The following is a 6866-nucleotide window of genomic DNA, read 5'->3' on the forward strand; positions in this document are numbered from 1 at the left end:
GATCGCCCTTAACCGCCTCTGCCTTGGCCCCGTCACCATGGCTTTGTCTGGAAGGATGTCTGGAAGGTCTCCTGGTCTAATGAACATATTACCCTTTTATTAGTATAGATTTTCAGAGGACCCTCCATACTGGTGACTGCACCAATTTACAATCCCACCAAAGTACATGAAGTCCCCTCTTCATCACATCCTTGTCAACCAATGATGGCGAACCTTTTGAGCTCAGTGTGTCAGCATTTTGAAAAACCCTAACTTAACTCTGGTGCCGTGTCACATATAGAAATTTTTTGATATTGGTTTGCCCTGAAGGGTGTCCCGGATCAGGGTGGGGGTTCCCTTGGGGGGCGGGGTGGCCTGGGCAAGGGGCCTGTGGTGGTGTGCAGGCTGGCCATGCCCCCATTGGGGTGGGGGTCCTCACTGGGGATGGTGCTGGCCTGGGCAAGGGGCTGTGGGCCGTTTTCGGGCCAGCCACACCCCCATGGGGTGAAGGTCACTGCTGGGGGGGGGCATGGCCAGCCTGGGTGAGGGGCTGAGGGCTGTTTTCAGGCTGGCCATGCCCCCTAGGGGGGACCCTCACCCCATGGGGGCATGGCCAGCCTGGGTGAGGGGGTGAGGGCCATTTGCAGGCCCCTCCCTTGGTGGCCGGCCCAGGCGACCCAAGCCTCCGACGCTTAGGCTAGCTCCATGGCAGCCGCCCACAGGCCCCTCCTTCAGCGGCCCACCCAGGCGGGCGGGAAGCTTGGTTTCCTCCATTGCCAGGGGCAACCCAATCCTCCCGCCCATTCGGGCTGGCTCTGTGGCCGCCGCCATCTTTGTCCCACTAATTTGCATACTCACTCTGATTGGCTGGTGGGTGTCACAAAGTGAAGGTCAATTTACATGTTTCTCTTTTATTAGTGTGTATATGTGTGTGTGTATGTATGTGTGTGTTTGTGTGTATCTTCGTTATCAAGAAATTGTTTAGTTGAGAAGAACAGATTAAATGGCAAACAAAATAACACAATAAAATATTAAAATAACAAACAAAAACAATACCAGAGAAATGAGACAGAGAGCATTTGGAATTTGAAGAACAGAGAGAGGACTTGATTCTGGGAAGCCTGGAACAGGAGAACTTGGAGTGATGTCTTTAAGGTTACTAGGGTTTTAATGGGTGGAGAGCAGGAGCACAGTCATTCTGGGTAGCAAGGCATCAATAAAAGATCAGAGGGCAAAATGCAAGGCATCTGAACGCAATCTTCATAAAAAGGACCATAACTCTTTGAAGAAGAGCACATTGGAACTGGAGGTGGGAGAAGAGAAGTGCACGGTGAGATGAGGAAGCCACTCAGGTGAACCCAGCCCTTCAGGTAACCATGGAGGCAGAAGCATTTGGCTCTCCCAGGACTGGCAACAGCAGCAACAGCTCTTGATTTAAATCAATCAATGTTTGATCAGGGCAGAGACGACTGGGTGGCTCTGACCTGGGCCTCACTGTGGCAGCAACTCTCTTAGCAGGCCAGTTCTGCAGTGTGATTCCTGGAATCCAGCCTTGAGGTCATTCTTTCTGTACCTCCAATAATTGTGAGCTAATATCACTTAATAAATACCTTTCTGTTTAAATCAGCAAAAGCAAATTCTGTTGTTTACAACTAAAAATTCAAACATATACACATTTTCTTATTTAGCATTCACAACCATTGCCTGAGTAGATAATATTATCCTCAACTTATAGGTAAGAAAACTGTGAGACTAAATTAATTAAATAATTAATTGTGAGGTTAAATAAATTGTCCAAGGTTTTCCAGTAAGTATATGGCAGAGCCCAGATTTGAATGTAGGACTATCTCATTCCCAAATCCATGTCACATCCACAACATCATAACTGTCTCCCAAAGATGGAGACATGGATGAATCAATATTTTCCCATATGAGCGTAGGTATCTATAGACAGAATAGTTTCCACCCTGGGTCATAAAAGATTACACTCAAACTCAGACTACATTGTACTAGATATGAATCTAGTACAATGGGACGGCAACACCAAAGGCTGGAAAGTTGCCTGCAATCCATGCCAAAGACAGGAAAGGATGAGTTGCTGGAGCCAGTGGGCCATCCTAGCTCTGCCTCACTCTACTTTCTGTGATTGTGCACACATTGTCAACACAACTCAACAATCATCTTTATCGCCTCGTAAATAAATTCAAGGCCACAATGTAAAGCTAGTTTTTCATTACTCAGTCCATGTTGTTCCTTATATTGAATTTAATCAGCTCATAATGGCTAAGTTCTTCCCCAGGAATAATAAAGGCAATTTGGCCACCTGTCTTAGCCCTTTCAACTTCAAGGTCAATTTTATTAGGCAGACTACAGTGGCCAAGATGATGCATTTCCAAGACCAACTATCCATGGTTAAAGGTAGACTCTATGGCAGGATAAGAACATAAATGAGGTAGTATGACCACTCCCTCCTCCTGGGCCCAAGGAAACATGATCACCATGAGACTGGTTTAAAGGCTTCCCCTTGGTAAACTAGCAAGGGGACTCAAGGTCAATGTGTTTCAGTGCAGCCATATTGGACCAACCACAACTAGTTTTCTGAAAATCTGCCAGAGAATGACTCAGGCTCCAGGGAAAAGAGAACTTACCCTCTGACTTCCACACTTCAAACCCGACTTCATACCCGTTTAAAACACTTTATGGCACCCTTCCATTCATATAGTGTTCTTCTGGATGTTCCTTTCTGTCCTCAATTCCATCTTTAGCACAGCTGACAAATGCTGCGTGGACACACAGCTGTCTCCCAAGAGGAGCCCCATCCTTTTTAAACAGCTTTGCTTGGTGACCTGACCTCCAAGCAGGCTGCATAGTTCAGCGCACTGACAGCTAAGTCATGTCTTTTGTCCCAGGCACACACATACAGCAGGCTAGGAAAGTTCACATGCAACGCTCACATTTCAAAACGTAAATAAATGGCTCACACCGGAGGCCCAGTGCACTTAAGATTGGAAGACAAAACCTCCCAAAGAAAAGAGTGACCCGAAGGGGACTGTGCAGGGATCCCCGCAGGACTTTGTGGCTGGGATGGCTGCACCTGGCAGGCTGAACGAGGCAGATCTACTACCAGCGGGAGACCAGATGTCCGGCCCTGGGTAGGATATGTCAACAGTCTTACTTGCTGTTCCTTCCTGACCTGTTCCCTAAATATCTTTCTAATATATTGTTTTCTACTGAGCCCTATTTCTTTTTCTTTCCTTTGTCCCTCTTCCCTCTCTCTATTACACTTTGTACTTCTTATTCCTCCCGTCTTTTCTCATATTTCCTGATCTGTAGCTCCTATTTTTCATATACTTGGAACCCTTTCCTTCCAGTTGCCAAAGAACTTTCACAGCTGGTCCCATCTGTCTCTCCTAAATGACCCTCCTCCTCCGTAATCACACTCACTTCCTGTCTGATTCCACCTGCCTATAATAGGAAGGACCCTACAATCTCCACACCCTAGTCCTATTTGTTAATCCTATTAACAAATGTGGGTTTGGGATTGGGGCAGCCGGGGAACTAGAATTCTATCCCCCTTTCAACTCCAGCCACAGATAACAGACTCACTAAGGTGTTCCCACCCTTTATCCTTTTCCTAGAGTTATCTGGGGTTTTTTAAATTTACTTTTTTATATTTAACTCATTTCAAAACTTTCACAACTTTGCAGCATAGGTCATGCATGTCCATTGTAGAAAAATAAGTCACAACAGATAAAAAGAGACAACAATTTTAAAGCTATCTGCCAATTCCATTTTTCAGAGAATACCCCCGTGTCTCGTGATTAACTTCATGAACATGTTTTAAGGATATAAAAGCAAATGTGAAGAAGACATCCAGTGAGGAAGAAAATTAAATGATCAAATACAACATAGCATATTTAGAAAACAGCAGAATCACTGGGAGTAAGGGCAAATAATTCACACTTTGGGAACGCCTCCTGGGGAAAATGACTTCTACGGTATTGAGCTTGTTTGCTTTGCTTTGTGTTTTTTAAACATTTTTTATTAATTTCAGAGAGAAAGGGAGAGGGAGAGAGAGAGGGAGAGAGAGAGAGAGAGAGAGAGAGAGAGAGAGAGAGAGAGAGAGAAACATCAAGGATGAGAGGGAATCATTGATTAGTTGCCTTCTGCATGCCCCCCACAGGAATTGAGCTTGCAACTTGGGCATGTGCCCAACATGTGCCCTGATTGGGAATCAAACCATGACCTCCTGGTCCATAGATGGATGCTCAACCACAGAGCCACACCAGCCGGGCAAAGAGAGGCTTTTTAAGGGACACTCCACAAGCACTCTCAGTGCCCAAGATCAGAAATGATAACGTGAAATTATCCAGGTTGCCAATGTCTCAAAATCACAAATGATTATTCAACATTTATGCTCTCATTTCTCTGTGCAGCTCCCCTCCCATCACATTTCTAAATATTATTATTGTTGGAAGTTGGTCTGACTCCTAAAAGAGCTTATGATTTCCCTACTCTGGAGAGTGCCTTTTCTATTCCTCACTGACACCAGGGCAATTTCTGTTGCTCATTAAAGCCATACAGTCAATATAATTGTTTGGACTTGAGCCTTAAGATTAGGCAGATACTTAAACTTTTTTATGGAAACTCACAGAAAAAAGAAGATATATGTCATATTAAGATCTAGAACAAACATAAATATCTATGTAATTGATGAAAGTCTGAAGAAACAATAATTACTACTACAGCATCTGAGGCAAGCTCCCATCTTCTTTTCCATTCCATTCAACACTGTTCCAGTTCAGTTTATTCTATTATATTCGATTCAAAATTGGAGAACCAAGATGGCGACGTAAGGTACAGACCTGTGCGTGCTGCCTCCCACAACAACATCGAGACTACCAACTATAAGACAAACAGCCATCACTCAGAACCATGGGAAAGCTGGCCCAGTGGAAGCTCTACAACTGGAAGGAAAGAAAGAAGAGCATTGAGACTGAGTAGGTTGTGCAGAGGCTCCAAGAACAGAGGTACAGAGTCACGCGCCAGGCGGGCTGCAACTGGATGCGCGGTTTTTTTCAATCGGAAGGGGCCGCAGACTCTGGAGCCCACTGAGCTTGTTTGGGGCAGGATCCTGAGGTCCCAGACCCCTACGGGGAGAGGCGGGATGGCCTTGCAATGGGCTGGAGAGTGAGAGTGGCCGTCTCGCGGAGCTGCTCGCTGGCACTCGGGGACACGAGATGCTGAGTCGCTGAGAGGCGAGGAGTCGCGGAGATGCCATTGCCCCTGGACCCGCCCTGGTGATTCCTGGGGACCCCGCCCTACTCAATTTACATCCCCACCCAAGGGAACCACCGGCGCTTTTGCAGCCCAGCCCAGCCCAGCAGAATGCAGATTTCAACTCCTTGCATACATAAGGGACACACTCAAGAAGCAGAATCAGGTTCAGAGGAAGCCGGAGCCAGACACGGCTGGGCCGGCAACATGGAACCGCTGCACCAGCAAACGCACAGGCAGGTCCACCAGAACCAGTCTCACATGGGACGCTGGGAGACGGCAGACAGGCAGTCTGTGCACTTGGTAGAAAACGAAATCCAAGCAAGCATACCAGATATTCAGCCACCAAGAACGCCTGGAGATTTTGCCGAGACGGCCCCCGTGAGGCAGGGACAGCCCCCGTGAGGCTGAGACGGCCCCGATGAGGTTGAATCAGCACCGGTGAGGTCAAGAAGGCACCGGTGAGGCCGAGAGGGCCCCTGTGAGGTCGAGACGGCCCCGGTGAGGCTGAGACAGCCCCAGCGAGACTGAGACGGCCCCGGTGAGGTTGAATCGACCCCGGTGAGGTTGAGAAGGCCCCACTGAGGTTGAAACGGCCCCAGCGAGGCTGAGACGGCCCCTGTGAAGTTGTAACGGCCCCAGTGAGGTTGATTCAGCCCTGGTGAGGTTGAGATGGCCCGTGAGACTGAGACGGCCCCTGGGAAGCTGAGAAAAATACCACATGAACTCACTCATTTATGGATAATAAGGAAAATTATAGACTGATGAACAAAAATGGATACAGAGGCAGAGCAGCATTGAGCAGACTGTCAAACTACTGTGGGAAGCCTGGGGAGGGTTGGGGGGGAGGGTAGGAGATCAACTGAAGGACTTGTATGCATGCATATAAGAATAACCAATGGACACAAGACACTGGGAGGTGGGGGAGGTCGGGAGAATGTCAAGGGGGGGGGGAGGAGACATGTGTAATACTCTTTGTAATATTTTAAGAAATAAAAAAAAAATCTTCAGTAGGATCCACAAAATGGACTATACCATATTCGATGACCCAACAATCCCATTCTTAGATATATACTCAGGACAAAGAGTGCAGGTGTCCACCATTAAACTTGTTTTGAATGTGCACAGAAGTGATATGAACAAAGAAATGTTCATAAGGTCAAATACTGGGAACTACCCAGAGGCTCATCAATAGCAGGATGGATCAGTAAGTCTTGGTATAGTCAAACAATGGAGTACGACAATAATGTAGACACATTTGTGCAATAATGTTAGACAAATAAGAGTTCATACTATATGATTCTAGTTATACAAAGTTCAAAAGTGGCCCAACCTAACCTCTGCTGTTATAAGTCAGGACAGTGGGTTACCTTTGGAGGGACAGTGACTTGAAGGAATCATAGCAGAGGTGGAGGAACTACAAGGTAACTGGTATTTCATGATCTAGGTGCTGGTTACATGGGTGTGTTGAATTTGCAAAAATGTGTCAAACTGTATGGGCACTTTTCTGTATGTAAATCTACTTCAGTAAAATATTGAGAAAAAATGCTGGCCACAAGCCACTAAATTGGATCTTCTGCTCCCTAATCACTTACAACCTGAAATCTGAA

The 6866-nt window shown here is 46.6% G+C and overlaps 1 long non-coding RNA gene across 1 annotated transcript; it reads left to right on the plus strand.

The window, feature by feature from the left end:
• Positions 1–5697: 5697 nt before the first annotated feature.
• Positions 5698–5977, plus strand: LOC106727184. The gene is made up of 3 exons (XR_001363352.1): positions 5698–5742; positions 5783–5802; positions 5941–5977. It is a non-coding gene; the product is annotated as an uncharacterized LOC106727184 (long non-coding RNA).
• Positions 5978–6866: the final 889 nt, after the last annotated feature.

Source organism: Myotis brandtii, unplaced genomic scaffold, assembly GCF_000412655.1.
Source record: "Myotis brandtii unplaced genomic scaffold, ASM41265v1 scaffold384, whole genome shotgun sequence".
Classification (NCBI taxonomy): domain Eukaryota; kingdom Metazoa; phylum Chordata; class Mammalia; order Chiroptera; family Vespertilionidae; genus Myotis; species Myotis brandtii.